This window comes from Oncorhynchus kisutch, linkage group LG15, assembly GCF_002021735.2.
Source record: "Oncorhynchus kisutch isolate 150728-3 linkage group LG15, Okis_V2, whole genome shotgun sequence".
Taxonomy (NCBI): Eukaryota; Metazoa; Chordata; class Actinopteri; order Salmoniformes; family Salmonidae; genus Oncorhynchus; species Oncorhynchus kisutch.
The window spans coordinates 58,311,172-58,331,002 of NC_034188.2; positions in this window are offsets into that span (position 1 = coordinate 58,311,172).

Below are 19,831 nucleotides of genomic sequence, written 5' to 3' on the forward strand. Positions count from 1 at the left end.
TAAAAGAAGGCATTATTTTCACTTTGGATGAATTCTGTGCCCATAGTGAACTGCCTCCTACTCTGTCCCAGATGCTAATATATGCATATTATTATTACTATTGGATAGAAAACACTCTGAAGTTTCTAAAACTGTTTGAATTATGTCTTTGAGTATAACAGAACTCATAGGGCAGGCAAACTTCCAAACAGGAAGTGGAAATTCTGGGGCTGGTTGATTTTCAACTCATCGCCTATTCACATCCAAATAAGATATGGATCTGTTCACACTTCCTACGCCTTCCACTAGATGTCAACAGTCAGTAGAACGTGGAATGAAGCCTCTAGTGTGATGTGGGACCGGATGGCAGCTATTTGAGTCACTCGTCTGGCAGAATACCAGTTCCTGGTTACGCGACGTGCTAGCAAAAGTAGCTAATTGGACACTAGTAATGGACATTATCGAACAAAACAACGATTTATTGCGGAACTAGGATTCCTTGCACTGCATTCTGATGAAAGATAGTCAAAGGTAAGGGAATATTTATGATGTAATTTCGTATTTCTGTTGACTCCAACATGGCGGAGAAATATATTTACGTCTGAGCCCCGTCTCAGATTATTGCATGGTATGCTTTTTTCATTAAATAAATAAAAAAATCTGACACGGCGGTTGCATTAAGAACCAGTGTATCTTTAATTATATGTAAAACATGTATCTTTCGTCAAAGTTTATGATGAGTATTTCTGTTATATGACGTGGCTCTCTGTAATTACTCCGGATATTTTGGAGGCATTTCTGAACATGGCGCCAATGTAAACCGAGATTTGTGGATATAAATATGCATATTATCGAACAAAACATAAATGTATTGTGTAACATGATGTCATATGAGTGTCATCTGCTGAAGATTATCAAAGGTTAGTGATTAATTTTATCTCTAATTCTGCTTTTGTGACTATCTTTGGCTGGGAAAAATGGCTGTGTGTTTTTTTGGATTTGTTGGTGATCTAACATAAATATATGTTGTGTTTTCGCTGTAAAACATTTAAAAAATCGGACACGATGGGTAGATTAACAAGATGTTTTTCTTTCATTTGCTGTATTGGACTTGTTAATGTGTGAAAGTTAGGGGGGAGTTTTGGACTTATGAGCTGAAATAAAATATCCCAGAAATGTTCCATATGCACAAAAAGCTTATTTCTCTCAAATGTTGTACACAACTTAATCCATCCACCTGACATGTGTGGCATATCAATAAACTGATTAAACAGCATGAACATTACACAGGTGCACCTTGAACTGGAGACAATAAAAGGCCACTCTAAAATGTGCAGTTTTGTCACACAACACAATGCCACAGATGTCTCATGTTTTGAGGGATAGTGCAATTGGAATGCTGAATGGAGGAATGTCCAACAGAGCTTTTGCCAGATAATTGAATGTTAATTTCTATAACATAAGCCACCTCCAACGTTGTTTTAGTGTGTAACCACGCCAGCCAGGACCTCCACATCCTGCTTCTTCACCTGCGGGATCGTCTGGTGGGGGGGCCTAGCTCCCCAGTGGGTGGGCCTATGCCCTCCCAGGTTCACCCACGCCTGCATCTTGTCCAGTCATGAGAAATCCATAGATTAGGGCATCAGATAATCTGGTTACGTCTGGTTTGGGCTCCAGTCAGTCAGTCATCTCCAAATCATCATCTGGTAGGCCTTCCTTTTGTTATAAAGTAGTCGTTTAACAAAACCAGTCTCAGCCAGGCAAGGTCATACAGTCAACAAGCCCTAGTCCAGGCAGGTTGAGTGCACACACCACAGTAATATACTTTGCTAGGGGTCAGCTCAGAACACAGGCCAGCTTCTCAGCATCCTAAAGAAGACCAATGGAAGTCGGGTGTGTTCAATTACGATTAGCCCTACTTGACAACGGCTTCCAAGGGAAATGAATTGAACCAGCAAGCAGGAACATTTACAAGCTCCTTTGCTCTGACATTTCACATGGGCATTTTAGCCAGAAAAGGGTGATCGGCAGATAATATGTGAGCCAGTTTGGTTTGATCGTGAATAGAGCACAGGGCTGGAGGTTTTGAGATGGAGTCAGACCCTCAGAGCCAACAGTAGTACAGCAGAGGAGCCCATATGGTGTAGACTCAATCTGTTCCCCACTGGTCTCAGATAGGGTCTTATCAGAACATCAACGATTGAAGGGCTGTGTTTGTCCATCCATCGCTGACCCCAGAGCCTTAATCCCAGACAGTAGCTCTGTGGACGAAAAATAACTGGAAATGGCCCGTGATTCATCTGTGATAGGATCTCGCTCACTAATCCATAGTTTTCAGATGCTTAGTCCCCTACCTTTATCAATAAATTCACTTCAAACATTCAACCTCCAGCTGCGTACCCCCTCTAGCACCAGCGCATTATCAAATGTTGTTTTTGCCATCATTGTAAGCCTGCCACATACACACCACACAATACATTTATTAAACATAAGAATGAGTGTGAATTTTTGTCATAACCCGGCTCGTGGGAAGTGAGAAAGAGCTCTTAAAGGACCAGGGCACAAATAATTTAATAATAATGAATCATTTTGCTCTTTATTTAACTATCTTGCATATAAAACTTTATTTATTTTCATCGAAAATTGTGAATAACTCACCATAGGTTAATGAGAAGGGTGTGCTTGAAAGGATGCACATAACTCTGCAATGTTGGGCTGTATTGGAGAGTCTAAGTCTTAAATCATTTTCCACACACAGTCTGTGCCTCTTTGTTGTCTGCTCACACTGCTATGCTTTATCTTGGCCAGGTCGCAGTTGCAAATGAGAACTTGTTCTCAACTAGCCTACCAGTTGTTCATGCTAGTGAGGGCCGAGAATCCACTCTCACATAGGTACGTGGTTGCAAAGGGCATCAGTGTCTTAGCGCGATTTGCCAAGGCAGGATACTCTGAGCGCAGCCCTATCCAGAAATCTGGCAGTGTGCTCTGATTAAATTACATTTTCACAGAAACGCTTGTTGCAATTTCGATGAGGCTCTCTTGTTCAGATATCGGTAAATGAACTGGAGGCAGGGCATGGAAGGGATAACAAATCCAGTTGTTTGTGTCATCCGTTTCGGGAAAGTACCTGCATAATTGCACACCCAACTCACTCAGGGTCTTCGCTATATCACCTTTGACATTGTCCGTAAGCTTGAATTCATTTGCACACAAAAATCATACAATGGTGGAAATACCTGTGTGTTGTCGTTGTTAATGCCGACAGAGAAGAGCTTCTTAATCATAGCTTCAATTTTGTCCCGCATGTTAAATATAGTTGTGGAGAATCCCTGTAATCCTAGATTCAGATCATTCAGGCGAGAAAAAACATCACCCAGACAGGCCAGTCGTGTGAGAAACTCGTCGTCATGCAAGCGGTCAAACAAGTGAAAATTATGGTCAGTAAAGAAATCTTTAAACTTGTCTCTCAATTAAAAAAAAAAAAGGTCAATACTTTGCCCCTTGATAACCAGCCCACTTCTGTATGTTGTAAAAGCATTACATGGTCACTGCCCATCTCATTGCATAGCGCAGAAAATACACGAGAGTTCAGGGGCTTTGCTTTAACAAAGTTAACCATTTTCACTGTAGTGTCCAAAACATCTTTCAAGCTGTCAGACATTCCCTTGGAAGCAAGAGCCTCTCGGTGGATGCTTCAGTGTACTCAAGTGTTGTCGGGAGCAACTGCTTGGACGCCCGTTACCACTCCGCTATGTCTCCCAGTCGTGGCTTTTGCGCCATCAGTACAGATACCAACATGAGCAGCAGCTACGTTTGGCTACATACGGACCATTAGTGGAATTCCCGCGAGAGAGTAACGGTTAATGTGATTGGATGTTAATTATTTGACTAGGCTACCTGTATTTGACATTGTGTTGTTATTGCGCTGAACCCTAGATGGTTTCATTTGATTTTTTAAAAAGTGAAATGAGGCTACGAGAAAAACACCTCATCCAAAATGTGTAGCACCGTTGGAAAATATAAATGGACTGTTTGAAAATGTGAAGAAGAAAAAAATGTAACAAAATAAATAAGAAATATTTACAATTTTTTTTTGAATCACATTGTTTTCTGCCCTACCCCCGATGGATTTGCACGTACCTCAGTTTGCGTTCCCCAGTTTGGGAATACTTGGACTAGAGGAAAGAGCTCTAGATTTATCCTTAGAAGATATTTTAGTGTTATGTCCTGTTTATGCTTTTAGTTCAGTCAATGGCTGGGAAGAGTTTGTATAGCCTTCCCCCAATACTGAAAACCATTTATTTCAATACATTTAATGTCACCTCAAATGTGTTTCAAAAACATGTAGATACATTTACATCTTTGCTAAAATGCATAGAATACCTGACAATATGTCCTCTATGAACGCTTGAACATCTTTAAGAACGATCTGGCCTTAATGGCCACGTACTCTTATAATCTCCACCCGCCACAGCTAGAAGAGGACTGGGCAACCCTCAGAGCCTGGTTCCTCTATAGGTCTCTTCATAGGTTCGTGCCTTTCTAGGGAGTTTTTCCTAGCCACCATGCTTCTACATCTGCATTGTTTGCTGTTTTGGGTTTTAGGTTGGGTTTCTGTATAAGCACTTTGTGACATCTGCTGATGTAAAAAGGGCTTTATAAATACATTTGATTGATTGATTGATATGTCGCACTTCTGCATCTGCGGTGAAAGGTGACAGAGCTAGAGCAGTGTTTGTCAGAACATGAGACATCCCGAAAATCAGTCTTCTCACGAAATCTTCTATAGCGTTCAAACGGTTTGGCCTACACACTAATATGACCTCTCTATGGACAGATGAGTCTCTCATGAGTCAGAGTCTATGTTTTGCTCTAGGATACCCACAGGACTTGTCTGAAGGTCCCTCGGTAACAGTTGGAAAAATGAATAGAAGTATATATGGAGACTGTTTAGTACCAAAACAAATTCATCCCAGACCTAACAAGTTATAAATATTAAATATGTTATCAATCAATCAATCAATCAAATGTATTATAAAGTCCTTTTTACATCAGCCGATGCCACAAAATGCTATACAGAAACCCAGCCTAAAACCCCAAACAGCAAGCAATGCAGATGTAGAAGCACAGTGGCTAGGAAAAACTCCCTAGAAAGGCAGGAAACTAGGAAGAAACCTAGATAAGAATCAGGCTTTGAGAGGTACATGGCCAAGATGTTCAAACATTCCTAGATGACCAGCAGGGTCAAATAATAATAATCACAGTGGTTGTAGAGGGTGCAACAGGTCAGCACCTCAGTAGTAATGTCAGTTGGCTTTTCATAGCCGAGCATTCAGAGTTCCAGACAGCAGGTGCGGTAGAGAAGGCAGAACAGTTGAAACTTGAGCAGCAGCACGACCAGGTGGACTGTGGACAGCAAGGAGTCATCAGGCCAGGTAGTCCTGAGGCATGGTCCCAGGGCTCAGGTCCTCCGGGAGGGGAGAGGGAGAGAGAGAGAATTAGAAGGAGCATACTTAAATTCACACAGGACACCGGATAAGACAGGAGAATTACACCAGATATAACAGACTGACCCTAGCCCCCCGGCACATAGACTATTGCAGCATAGATACTGGAGGGGTTGGGAGATACATTGTGGCCCCGTCCGACGATACCCCTGGACAGGGCCAACCAGGCAGGATGTGACCCCACCCACTTTGCCAAAGCACAGCCCCCACACCACTAGAGGGATATCCGCAAACCTCCAACTTACTACCCTGAAACAAGGCTGAGTATAGCCCACGGCACGAACCTGAGGGGGCACCAACCCGGAAAGGAAGATCACATCAGTGACTCAACCCACTCAAGTGACACACTCCTTCTAGAGATGACATGGAAGAGCACTAGTAAGCCCTTGAGCAAAGCTCTTAAGCCTAATTGCTCCTGTATGTCGCTCTGAATATGAGTGTCTACTAACATGTAAACATGTATGTATGGGCTAATAGCAGTAAGGGCAAAATGTTTTTTATCAAATCATTTTTTTGTATATTTTTTAGATACTACAAGGGGTCTTAAAATTCTAAATCAAATAGCAACATGATCCTTGGTATGGCCTTCTTAAAACAATTCCATATAGCTTAATAGACCCCCGTTTATTTATTTAACCTTTAATTAACGTATTGATCAATAGAGATCCTTTTTTTGGCCAACAAGGCTTAAAAAGGTGATATAATTTATATTGTGATTTACTTGATTTCAGCTAATTTTAACATTCTGTCATAAAGAGCACATGTTAAACTTCCTAAAAACACGTTTTCCCATCTAAAGAGGTATGTCTAGAGTAAGTGCCTCTCTTCAGCTCTTCATTGTTGTAGTTTAATAACATTTAAATGGTATGCTTTTGGTATGTGTCAAGCACAATAAAAATGCATTTTGATTAAACATATTGTAGCGAAGGCAGTCTATAAGATGACTTGTGGGCGTGACTTGTTGGAGGCGTGGCTTTGTCATTGAGACGGATTGTCGTGCCAGTAGCAGAGTGGAAGGTACACGGACAGTAATGACCATTGGGCCAGTAGCTTCTTATTCGGATCCCTGAGCTTACTTGGTGAAAAATCTGTTCACATACCCTTGAGTAATGCATTTCACCCTAATTGCTAAAGTCGTGTGCTAAATGATTTAAACATGAATGTGTTCTGTGATTAAAGGTCAAGCATGTATACTGCCAATTATGCATTATTAAATGAGACTGACATAACTGAATATGATATTAAAGTGTCATTGTTAAGACAGTCACCACTTTGTTACAAATTGATTTGCCAAAATGTTTTTATTTACCATACATAAAAAAATATATTTCTTATAAATACATTTCAATGCATGTTGGAATATATTGCACAAAACATTTCCTAATACATTTACAAATATATTGACCTAAATATAATCTACAATAACTGTAATGTACAGTATTTCAGAAAATTCAGAAATTTTGGAACGGATTAAATACATTTCCCTATGCATTTAACATATATTGTGATATATATATATGATATACATTCAGACCCCCTCACTTTTTCCACATTTTGTTATATTACAGCCTTATTCTAAAATGTAATAAATAAATAAAATGTCCTCATTAATCTACACACAATAACCCATAATGACAAAGCAAAAACAGGTTTTTAGAAATCTGAGCAAATGTATTAAAACTAAAAAACTGAAAGACCTTAGTTACATAAAAGTTTTCAAACCTTTTGGTATGAGACTCGAAATTGAGCTCAGGTGCACCCTGTTTCCATTGATCATCCTTGAGATGTTTCTACAACTTGATTGGAGTCCACCTGTGGTAAATTCAACTGATTGGACATGATTTGATTTGGAGACCTGAAAATAGTTGTGCAGAAACACTCCCCATCCAACCTGACAGACCTTGAGAGGATCTGCAGAGAAGAATGGGAGAAACTCCTTTAATACAGGTGTGAAAAGCTTGAAGACTCAAGGCAGTAATCACTGCCAAAGGTGATTCAACAAAGTACTGAGTAAAGGGTCAGAATTTTTGCTTTGTTAGTATGGGGTATTGCATGTAGATTGTTGAACAATTGATTATTATTATTTTTAAATCCAATTTAGAATTAGGCTGTAACGTAACAAAAAGTGAAGGGGTCTGAATACTTTCCGAATGCATTGTGCATATATACTTGAATATATGTTGGAATGTATTTACAATGTATTTATTAAATACATTTAAAAAACAAAATACATTTGGACAATTTTAAATATTTAACATGTATCCTATAAAAAATATATTTGCAATGTATTTTTCCCCCATATGGGTTGATGTAAAGAACGCGACTGTCAACCACTCATCTCAGGTGGCAGAACCGGCCCCAAACAACATGCATATGTAAACTATAAGGGAGACTATGGAAGGAGCCCAAGGAGCCCACTGAGAATTGGGTAATATTTGGTAGATAATGAGATTACAACCTTTTTTTGCCCACTCCAAAAGACAGCCAAAAGTTTGTTGAATTCCATATGTGTTATCACTATGCTTTCAACTATCTAAAACAATAACCAAATTCTAGTGGAAAATCTATGTTTGATTTTTGGTTTAGATGTCTGATAAATGTCTTACTGTGCTTTCAACCATTTTAAAAGCACAACAAAGTTCAAATGGGAATACAATGTCATGTTTATTGTATTCATGTATGTATGTTTATTTTATTTATATATTGTATTTAAACAATGTTTTGTTTATTTATTCAATTTAATGCGTTATCACTGTGCTTCATCCAATACCACAACCAAATGACCTGGATTGCAGTTGAGATGACATTAAATCAAATCAAATCAAAAATCAAAGATGACATTAAAGTACATGGTGCAAGTATATATAGGTCTAAATAGCATGATTAATGAAACATGATTGATAAAGGATGGTTCAATTCTGTTGAACCTACCCATTGCAATGATTTCAATAGCAAAGGTGAATCTATTAATAAGTGATGATTTTTCAATCATTCTCACAATAGCAATAGTCATTGACTAATGTCAAAGCTAAGCAGGCCTGGGCTTGGTTAAAACTTTGGATTGGAGACCGAAGGGATAGCTGTAGATCAGGGATGGACAAATTTGATGGGCGTGGGAGCCTCAAAAAAATCTGAACTCATCATGAGGGGCCACAGTTGCTTGTGGGTCTGAGTATACACACTGCGAGCAAAACATTTTAGTGGCCCACTCTTGAAAGCAAAGATTAATTTTGTGCAATTGCACACATTTTGCCATGGGGTATAAAGAAAACGTTGCAGTTTTAAAGGAAGTTTGCTACAATTATACACATTTTGCCATGGGGCAAAGAGACGATTTTGCAATTTTATAACTCATTTCATGCAATTCTACTCATTTTGCAGTTGGGCTGAGAGTAAAATTAGCTGTTTTACAGCTAATTTCCTGCCTTTCAACACATTTTGCCATAGGGTGGAGGGAAATGTTTGTAGTTTTTAATATCATGTCTGAGTGAGACTGACTAACAAAATCAGTGGGGGCCCCCCACCGGCCGGTAATTCGACCATGATAACAATTTTAGATAGCTGGCCGCTAAACTAACTGTGCTGCTCAGCCTATTGTAGTTTTCTTATAGTGGATATTACGTTAAAGATCTGACGTTTCAAAGGTACAAATTAAACATATTTTATACAAGGTTTGTCTATGTTGAAAATTGGTTACCATTGTGACATAATCCTGTGGTTGAAATTTTACCCTCAAAGCAGCAGTTTACGTTGACGACTTAAGTCAAATCTAATGTTTTTTCCACATAGATTCCACTTCACAATACGTTGACAAATTACGTTAAAACAACATTGATTTGACCAATTTTTGCCCAGTGGGAGGAAACAAACCTTTGAGGGTAAGATGGAAAGGAAGGGGGAAGAAAGAGCCATTTGGGTATAAAAATAGCTGTACATGAGAAAATAATGAAAGATGAAAGCAAGAATGAAAGACTACACTCAATTGATATTTGACTCTTTTCATGTCAGAGTTCACTGGAGTCAGTCTTAACGAATTTAAATCAGTGTCACTCCATCTTCAATGGGAACTTGATTAGAATCCAGATGGAGCAGTGAGTCATAGCTGGATCTTATTGAGTGGCCTTGTGATGATGGATGATGCGACATCCTGAACCTAGCGTGGGATGATGATGACAGAAGATCCATAATTATGATACGACGACAGAATGTTTGTTTAAAAATATTTAAATATGTTACTTAAAGCAAGCTGGTTGTTGGCACAGTGTGGCACTTTAACATAATGTATGCTGTCCTGTCAACACGTGTCCCCTCCTATATGTTGCTTAATTTTCTTGCTCACTCAATGACAGTTGATATTGTGCTCTTTGTTGTTATACACTGTAATATGTTGCTTTGCACCACTGCAAATGTTGTTTTACTTGAGTACTTGAGGAACACAGGAGTGAAATAATTTGGTTATTATATTTAATTGGTTCATGCATTGGTTGAATCACATGCATGTACAGGAGGACAGGAATAGAGAGATGGGGAGACAGGTTGTGTCCTGACAGAATGCCAATTATTTGTATCTTTGCGTGTCAAGGAGTGTGTGTGTGTGTGTGTCCACAGAAGACAGCTCACACGTCACATTTCAACACAGCACCACTCTCAGGACTGGAACACACACACAAACACAAACACACACACATACACATACACGCATGCACTATACATGACACAGATAGACTCACATACGGTACATCTACACATATACAGTACACTCTTGGAAAAAAGGGTTCCAAAAGGGTTCTTCAGCTGTCGCCACAGGAGAAAACTTTTGGTTCCAGGTAGAACCCTTTTTAGTTCCAGGTAGAACCCTCTGTGGAAAGGGCTCTACAACTACCGCTTAACGGACCGCTAAAGGATAATATCTGGAATCAAAAGGCTTCTTCAAAGAATGATCCTATGTTGACAGCAAAATAGCTATTTTAGGTTCTAGATAGCACCTTTTTTCTAAGAGGTTAGTCTAGTACTCCCCATACAAACTTATATGGATTCCACACACAGCATAGACTACATGGTTGTTACCATCACATCAAGCAGTAAATCATACACATAATAGTACATGCATACGCCTACAGTACTGTATATAGTGCCACAATTGAATTCTATTCTCTGAGTATTTTCCATAAAGAATGCTGTTAGATTCCTGAATATGATGTGGGTGGCACTTTTATGAGTTGGGTGTGTTGAATAAGTTATTCAGACAGACAGTGTGGCTGTTTAACGAGTTGATGTCCTTGAAATTGTCTTCCCATGACACAGCTTCCATTTCAATGCATTTATAAATCACAAAAGGAACCTATTCTTTGGGGGATGATGTTGACAAGAACAGACAATAAGGCACTTGAACAAAATTGACTTTCTCATAAATAATAATGTGTTTTTCTGTGGATAATTTAAGACATACAAGACAAATCTCTCATCATACAGCAAAGTCCTTTCATCTTCAGTGATAATGAGGTTGTAGTAGAAGGGTGGTGCCACTAAAGCAGCAAGCAAGTACTGCCCCAACAGGCCATAGCTTCCCATATTGTGTGCTGCTTAGACAGGCTAACTGCTAGCTAAAGACCATAGCTTCCCATACTGTGTGCTGCGTAGACACGCTAACTGCTAGCTAAAGACCATAGCTTCCCATGCTGCATGCTAAGACACGCTAACTGCTAGCTAATGCTGCATTCATAACCAAGTGGGAAATCGTATATACCAGTTGGACACATTCATGTGCTTTGAACTTGTTAAACACCACTGGTAGACTAATGTCCAACAACCATAAACTAAAAGTACAGCTTAACAAATTATATTGTTAAAAAAAACATATTCCAATATTGCTTTTTATAAATAATGTTTTGTTGTTACATTTAAATGCTTAAAATGTTGTTATCGAGGTCATTTCCATAGTAGGTCATGTCAGAGGTCAGAATGTGGGAGAAGTCGGAGCTATGATAGATACATTTCCCCACTAGCAATTTCGAGTTGGAGGGGAGTTCAAGTCGATTTTCCCCAGTCGTATGTGATAAATACCACCTTCCTACATGTTTATGACTGCAGTATGCATGCCATATCTTCCTATCTAATGTTTGCTAAGTCACGTTAACTGCTAGCTAAAGAACATAGCATACATACTCAATGCCAAGACATGCTAACTGTTTCCCTAAAGACTATAGCATCTGCTAAGATATGCTAAACAGGAGGTCATTCTTCCCTGTGACATCAAACCATGCATCTAAACATCTGACCTTCAGCTTAACTGACCCCCAGCTCAGATCTGACCCGAGGTTCCCTTACACGTGTGGAATAGTCAACCTTATGTCTTCATTCTTATTAGCCCTACTGATCCTCCAGTTCTGACTTTTTGCTCTGATTACAACAGAATTCCCTCTCAGCAGTCTGACATTTCTCTCTGTAACCTCTGTGTTCATTGCCAACCGCCTGGGAGCCAAACAAACAGAGCATAAAGTTCACGGGTCCGCCGAACAGCTTGGCTGGGATTCCACTGACCGTCCGACTGGCAAGATCGCTCAGACACCCACATCCACTGATCTCTCTCTCTCTCTTTATATATATAAATATATTCTACACACAATACCCCATAATGACAAAGTGAAAACAGGTTTTTAAACATTTTTGCAAAGAAAAAAAAAGCCCCCCCCCCCAAAAAAGAAGACAAGTATACAATTACATAAGTGGTCAGACCCTTTGGTATGAGACTCGAAATTGAGCTCAGATGCATCCTGTTTCCATTGATCATACTTGAAATATTTCTACAACTTGATTGGAGCCCAACTGTGGTAAATTCAATTAATTGGACATGATTTAGAAAGGCACACAACTCTCTAAATAAGGTACCATGGTTGACAGTGCATGTCAGAGCAAAAACCAAGTCATGAGGTCGAAGGAATTGTACATACAGTGCCTTGCAAAACAATTCATCCCCCTTGGCGTTTTTCCTATTTTGTTGCATTACAACCTGTAATTTAAATAGATTTTTATTTGGATTTCATGTAATGGACATACACAAAATAGTCCAAATTGGTGAAGCGAAATGAAAAAAATAACTTGTTAAAAAAAATATATATATATATAATAAAAATGGAAAAGTGGTGCGTGCATATGTATTCACCCCCTTTGCTACGAAGCCCCTAAATAAGATCTGGTGAAACCAATTACCTTCAGAAGTCACATTATTAGTTAAATAAAGTCCACCTGTGTGCAATCTAAGTGTCACATGATCTGTCACATGATCTCAGTATATATACACCTGTTCTGAAATGCCCCAGAGTCTGCAACACCACTAAGCAAGGGGCACCACCAAGCAAGCGGCATCATGAAGACTCAAGGAGCTCTCCAAACAGGTCAAGGACAAAGTTGTGAAGAAGTACAGATCAGGGTTGGGTTATAAAAAATATCAGAAACTTTGAACATCCCACGGAGCACCATTAAATCCATGATTAAAAAATGAAAAGAATATGGAACCATAACAAACCTGCCAAGAAAGGGCCACCCACCAGAAGGGCATTAATCAGAGAGGCAACAAAGAGACCAAAGATAACCCTGAAGGAGCTGCAAAGCTCCACAGCTGAGATTGGAGTATCTTTCCATAGGACCACATTAAGCCATACACTCCACAGAGCTGGGCTTTACAGAAGAGTGGCCAGAAAAAGTAACTGCTTAACTTCTTTGGGATTGGGGGGCAGTATTGAGTAGCTTGGATGAATAAGGTGCCCAGAGTAAACTGCCTGCTACTCAGGCACAGAAGCTAGAACATGCATATAATTAGTAGATATGGATGGAAAACACTCTGAAGTTTCTAAAACTGTTTGAATGATGTCTGTGAGCATAACAGAACTCCTATGGCAGGCAAAAACCTGAGAAAAAATCCAACAAGGAAGTGGGAAATCTGAGGTTTGTAGGTTTTCAAGTCTTTGCCTATACAATACAATCCAATACACAGGGTAAATGGGGTCAGATTGCACTTCCCAAGGCTTCCACTAGCTGTCATCAATCTTTAGAACCTTGTTTCAGGCTTCTACTGTGAAGGGGGAGCGAATAATGAGCTAAATCACACGTTCGGCCTTGAGAGCGAGCTGCATTCCCTTTAATTTCTAAGACAAAGGAATTGTCCGGTTAGAATATTATTGAAGTTTTATGATAAAAACAACCTAAAGATTGATTCTTACTTTTCGTCTGGAGTGCTCGCGCGTTGTGCATTTGGACTACTGGACTAAACAAATTCCTGGGAGTGCATTCCGATGAAGATCATCAAAGGTAAGTGAATATTTATAATGCTATTTCTGAGTTTTGTGACACCTCTCCTTGGTTTTTCTGTGGCTTGGCGCTGACCATAATTGCATGGTGTGCTTTTACCGTAAAGTTAAAAAAAAAATCTGACACAGCGGTTGCATTAAGAAGAAGTTTATCTATAATTGTATGTATAACACTTGTATCTTAGATCAATGTTTATGATGAGTATTTCTGTAATTTGATGAGGCTCTCTGCACTTTCACCAGATTTTCTTTTGAGACAATGCATTTCTGAACACAACGCACCAATTTCAATTTAGGTTTTTGGACATAAAGATGAACTTTATCGAACAAAACACACATTTATTGTCTAACATGGAGTCCTGGGAGTGCCATTCGGTGAAGATCATCAAAGGTCAGTGATTCATTTTCATGCTATTTCTGTATTTTGTGAAACCTCTCCTTCTTTGGAAAATGGTTGTATGGTTTTCTGTGACTAGGCGCAAGTTGTGCTTTCACCGTAAAGCCTTTTTGAAATCAGACACTGTGGCTGGATTAACAAGAAGTTTATCTTTAAAATGGTGTGTAATACTTGTCTGTTTGAGGAATTTTAATTATGAGATTTCTGTTGTTTGAATTTGGCCCCCTGCAATTTCACTGGCTGTTGGCGAGGTGGGACGCACATATCCCAGGGAGGTTAAAGAAAAAAATAAGCAAACACGTTAGGTGTTGGAATGTGGGAGACTCCCCAAACATATGGAAGAAGCTACTCTGGTCAGATGAGACAAAAATGTTGGTTTTGGCCATCAAGGAAAACGCTATGTCTGGTGCAAACCCAACACCTCTCATCACCCCGAGAACACCATCCCCATGGTGGTGGCAGCATCATGCTGTGGGGATGTTTTTCATCAGCAGGGACTGGGAAACTGGTCAAAATTGAAGAAATTATGGATGGTGCTAAATACATGGAAATTCTTGAGGGAAACCTGTTTGTCTTCCAGAGATTTGAGACTGAAATGGAGGTTTACCTTCCAGCAGGACATCCCCACAGTGAAATGTGGTCATCCCCTATCATACTGCTAAAGCAACACTTGAATGGTTTAAGGGGAAACATTTAAATATCTTGGGATGGCCTAGTTAAACCTCAGATACTTTCTGAATGCACTGTGTGCATATATGCATCTTTAATACATTCCGTAATGTGTCGGAATGTATTTAAAATGTATTAAATACATTTGAAAACCAATTACATTTGGACAATTTTAAATATTTAACATGTATCTTAAAAAATGTATTTTTTCCCCCATATGGTTTGATATAAAGAACGACACTGTCAACCACTCCTCTCAGGTGGCAGATCCGGCCCCAAACAACCTGCATATGTAAACTATAAGGGAGACTATGGAAGGAGCCCACTGGGAACACCATGTAATTTCAATGTGGAGAATTGGGTAATATTTGGTAGATAATGAGATTACAACCTTTTTTCGCCCACTCTAAAAGACAGCCAAAAGTTTGTTGAATTCCATATGTGTTATCACTATGCTTTCAACTATCTAAAACAATAACCAAATTCTAGTGGAAAATCTGTGTTTGATTTTTGGTTTAGATGTCTGATAAATGTCTTACTGTGCTTTCAACCATTTTAAAAGCACAACAAAGTTCAAATGGGAATACAATGTCAGATATTGTGTTTATTTATTCAATTTAATGCGTTATCACTGTGCTTCATCCAATACCACAACCAAATGACCTGGATTGCAGTTGAGATGACATTAAATCAAATCAAATCAAAAATCAAAGATGACATTAAAGTACATGGTGCAAGTGATAAATGCCATTTGAGATTATGTGCAGATTATTACAGCAATTGTGAACATTTCCACAGACCTGCGACCCTGAACATGCACGCATTCAATGATTACATTAAGAAAGACATTTATTTTTTCATTACTGTCAAAGTGGCCATTAGGCTACTTACTGTCTTACAAAAGTGATATTGAATATCAACATTTAAAGGGGATATATCTCCTGCTTGGATAGTTCCATCTGAGTCACTTGCTCAATCCTATTCTTTAACTTTTTTTTTTGGTTGAGATGGAGACTTGAATCCAACATACCATTTGTTAACATGTCTACAAGTTAATAGGCTATTTACCGTATTGGAAAAGTGATGTTAAATTGTGTTTGGTTGTAAGCGCAACCAAATATCAACATGAAGGCTATGTATCTTCTGCTTAGATAGCTCCATCTGTGCCACTGAGTCTGGGTTTAATTCCAGTTGGTCTACAAATGAATAATTGTGGATTAAAGTCTCCATCTCAACCAAAAATCTAATTTAAAGAAAAGGAATAAATCAAATCAAACTTCAAATGCACTTTGAATAGTTTGATTTGAATTAATCCCATTCTTTACCTTAGATTTTTGGTTGAGATGGAGACGTGAAGCCAATATATTCCATTTGAAATCAACCAAAGCTTGAAGCCCTAGGCTTATTTGTATCGTCTATTTTTAGTTGAATCCTGGGCTGAATTTAAACAATAGCTTTTGATGACTTCCCAAATGCTATATAGGTCTAAATAGTATCATTGATGATGCATGATTGATAAAGGATGGTTACATTTGCTCTGTTGAACCTACCCATTGCAATGACTTCGATAGCAGAAGTTTATCTATTAAGTGATGATTTCTAAAAAATCATTCTCATGATAGCACATTGGTAATAGTCAGTGACAAGTATCAAAGCCAAGCAGGGCTGGGCTTGGTTAAAACTTTGGATTGGAGACCGAAGGGATAGCTGTAGATCAGGGATGGACAAATTTGATGGGCGTGGGAGCCTAAAAAAATCTGAACTCATAATGAGGGGCCACGGTTGCTTGTGGGTCTGAGTACCCACATTGCGAGCAAAACATTTTAGTGGCCCCCCTCTTGACAGCGGAGATACATTTTAGAGTTAATTTTATGCAATTGCACAGATTTTACAATGGGGTATAAAGAAAATTTAGCAGTTTTAAAGGAAGTTTGCTGTAATTATACACATTTTGCCATGGGGCAGAGAGATTTTGCAATTTTATAACTCATTTCATGCAATTCTACTCATTTTGCAATTGGGCTGAGAATAAAATGAGCTGTTTTACAGTTAATTTCCTGCCTTTCTACACGTTTTGCCATAGGGTGGAGGGAAATGTTTGTAGTTTTTTATATCATGTCTGAGTGAGACTGACTAACAAAATCAGTGGGGCCCCCCGGCCGGAAATTCGACCATGATAACAATTTTAGATAGTTTAGCGGCCAGCTAACTTGGCAATCTAAAATGTTTTGCTGACATTGGCTAATTGCCTATCAGTGACTGTCTTAACAAGAGAAAAACTGAATTGATCCGAGGCCCAGTTGCCCATCCCTCCTGTACATAGATAAACTCTCCAGTAGGAGGTGCTGCCCAGCCTATTGTTGTTTCTTATAATGGATATTACGATAAAGATCTAACATTTCAAAGGTACAAATTCAACATATTTTATAAGGTTTGTCTATATTGAGAATTGGTTACTATCGTGACATAATCCTGTGGTTGAAATTTTACCATCAAAAGCAACAGTTTACGTTGATGACATAGGTCAAATCTAATGTATCTTCCATTTACAGTGGCTTTCGAAAGTATTCAACCCCTTGGCATTTTTCCTACTTTGTTGCCTTACAACCTGGAATTAAAATGGATTTTTTTGTGGGGGTTGTATCATTTGATTTACGGAACATGCCTTCCACTTTGAAGATGCAAAATATTTTTTATTGTGAAGCAAACAAGAAACAAGACAAAAAAACTGAGCTTGAGCGTGCATAACTATTCATCCCCCAAAGTCAATACTTTGTAGATCCACCTTTCGCAGCAATTACAGCTGCAAGCCTCTTTGGGTATGTCTCTATAAGCTTGGCACATCTAGCCACTGGGATTTTTTCCCATTCATCAAGGCAAAACTGCTCCAGCTCCTTCAAGTTGGATGGGTTCAGCTGGTGTACAGCAATTTTTAAGTCATACCACAGAGTCTCAGTTGGATTGAGGTCTGGGCTTTGACTAGGCCATTCCAAGGCATTTAAATGTTTCCCCTTAAACCACTCAAGTGTTGCTTTAGCAGTATGCTTAGGGTCATTGTCCTGATGGAAGGTGAACCTCCGTCCCAGTCTCAAATTTATGGAAGACTGAAACAGGTTTCCTTCAAGAATTTCCCTGTATTTAGCACCACCCATCATTCCTACAATTTTGACCAGTTTCTCAGTCCTTGTCAGTGAAAAAAATACCCACAGATTGATGCTGCCACCACCATGCTTCACTGTGGGGATGGTGTTCTTGGTGTGATGAGAGGTGTTGGGTTTGCGCCTGACATAGCGTTTTCCTTGATGGCCAAAACCCTCAATTTTAGTCTCATCTGACCAGAGTACCTTCTTCCATGTGTTTGGGGAGTCTCCCACATGCCTTCGGGCCAACACCAAATGTGTTTACTTCTATAATTTTTTTAAGCAATGGCTGTTTTTCTGGACACTCTTCCGTAAAGCCCAGCTTTGTGGAGTGTACGGCTTAATGTGGTCCTATGGACAGACAGTCCAATCTCCGCTGTGGAGCTTTGCAGCTCCTTCAGGGTTATCTTTGGTCTCTTTGTTGCCTCTCTTCTCTTTGTTGCCTCTCTGATTAATGCCCTCCTTGCCTGGCCTGTGAGTTTTGGTGGGCGGCTCTCTCTGGCAAGTTTGTTGTGGTACAATATTCTTTCCATTTTTTAATAATGGATTTAATGGTGCTCTGTGGGATGTTCAAAGTTTCAGATATTTTTTTATAACCCAACCCTGATCTGTACTTCTCCACAACTTTGTCCCTGACCTGTTTGGAGAGCTCCTTGGTCTTCATGGTGCCGCTTGCTTGGTGGTGCTCCTTGCTTAGTGGTGTTGCAGACTCTGGGGCCTTTCAGAACAGGTGTATATATACTGAGATCATGTGGTAGATCATGTGACATTTAGATTGCACACAGGTGAACTTTATTTAACTAATAATGTGACTTCTGTAGTTGGTTGCACCAGATCTTATTTAGGGGCTTCATAACAAAGGGGGTGAATACATATGCATATACTTCACCAATTTAGACTATTTTGTAATGCTACAGAATATGAAAAACACCAAGGGGATGAATACTTTTGCAAGGCACTGTAGATTCCACTTCACAATACGTTGACAAATTACGTTAAAACAACATTGATTTGACCAGTTTGTGCCCAGTGGGAGGAAACAAACCTTTGAGGGTTAGATGGAAAGGAAATGGGAAGAAAGAGCCATTTGGGTATAAAAATAGCTGTACATGAGAAAAGAATGAAAGATGAAAGCAAGAATGAAAGACTACACTCAATTGATATTTGACTCTTTTCATGTCAGAGTTCACTGGAGTCAGTCTTAACGAATTTAAATCAGTGTCACTCCATCTTCAATGGGAACTTGATTAGAATCCAGATGGAGCAGTGAGTCATAGCTGGATCTTATTGAGTGGCCTTGTGATGATGGATGATGCGACATCCTGAACCTAGCGTGGGATGATGATGATAGAAGATCCATAATTATGATACGACGACAGAATGTTTGTTTAAAAATATTTAAATATGTTACTTAAAGCAAGCTGGTTGTTGGCACAGTGTGGCACTTTAACATAATGTATGCTGTCCTGTCAACACGTGTCCCCTCCTATATGTTGCTTAATTTTCAGTTGACAGTTGATATTGTGGTCTTTGTTATACACTGTAATATGTTGCTTTGCACCACTGCAAATGTTGTTTTACTTGAGTACTTGAGGAACACAGGAGTGAAATAATTTGGTTATTATATTTAACATGACTAAACAGAATATTGATTCATCTCATTGGTTGAATCACATGCATGTACAGGAGGACAGGAATAGAGAGATGGGGAGACAGGTTGTGTCCTGATAGTACCAATTATTTGTATCTTTGCGTGTCAAAGAGTGATTGTGTGTGTGTGTGTCCACAGAAGACAGCTCAAACGTCACATTTCAACACAGCACCACTCTCAGG